Genomic DNA, 1,068 nt, shown 5'->3' on the forward strand with positions numbered 1-1,068 from the left:
ACCCATCATCTCAGGCATGCAAGGACACCCGATACGCTCTCTGTTTACAGTTGACGGCCTCGACACATCTGCCACAAACACAAAGATCCGCTTCCCTGTTTGTGTGATATCAATACACACAATGAGACACATGGCTGATCTCACGCCACAGATGTTTATCTGTTTTTGTGAATGAGGGATCTTTTGTCCAGGCTGCAGTGTATGAGGGTATGGAGAGTGTGTGTGTCAAAATAATGTACCTTGGAGAATACGGGCATCGATCCCGCTACCTCTCGCATGCTAAGCGAGCGCTCTACCATTTGAGCTAATTCCCCAGCTGTTAGAAGTGGCCACAAGGAGTATTGTAGAAGCTTCCGCCCTGGCCACGGGATCCTCTTGGCTTACTTGGTAACTTACTCGCTAGCAGTTGCTGAGCCGTCATGACTCGTAACAGCTGTCATTTCTGGCAAGTTGGGCTGGTTAGCTCAGTTGGTCAGAGTGTGGTGCCAAGGTTGTAGGTTCAATCCCTGTACTTGCCATAAGTTGTTTTTTGAGTGCTTATGGTCTGTACCCCTTGCAGATGGAGGGAGGGATGGAGGGAGAGAGAGAGAGAGAGACTCTGAAATACCTTGCTATACACATTGGAATATGTATCCAAACCCTTCCATAGATAATAGAATGAATGCAGCCATGGCATCTGACAGGTGTAGGCCTATCAAACGGCTGAGAGGTACCAGCTGTAAATGTAAAAACTCTGTAGTAACAGAGATCAATTCAAAAGCTGTTACATAATATTATTGTCTAGACTAGAGCCATACTGTAACACCTAGCTAGGGGCAGTGCATCAAAAACAAGTCATATTGACTAGAGGTCGACCGATTATGATTTTTCACCACCGATACCGATTATTGGAGGACCAAAAAAAAGCCGATCCCGATTAATCAGACAATTTTTTTATTTATTTATTTGAAATAATGACAATTACAACAATACTGAATGAACACTTATTTAACTTAATATAATACATCAATAAAATCAATTTAGCCTCAAATAAATAATGAAACATGTTCAATTTGGTTTAAATAATGC

The 1,068-nt window shown here is 42.3% G+C and overlaps 1 non-coding gene across 1 annotated transcript; it reads right to left on the reverse strand.

The window, feature by feature from the left end:
* Positions 1-241: 241 nt before the first annotated feature.
* On the reverse strand, positions 242-314 carry trnaa-agc (transfer RNA alanine (anticodon AGC)). Its single transcript has one exon. It is a non-coding gene; the product is annotated as a tRNA-Ala (tRNA).
* Between the last annotated feature and the right edge of the window lie 754 nt (positions 315-1,068).

This window comes from Salmo salar, chromosome 01, assembly GCF_965601325.2.
Source record: "Salmo salar chromosome 01, fSalSal1, whole genome shotgun sequence".
NCBI lineage: Eukaryota > Metazoa > Chordata > Actinopteri > Salmoniformes > Salmonidae > Salmo > Salmo salar.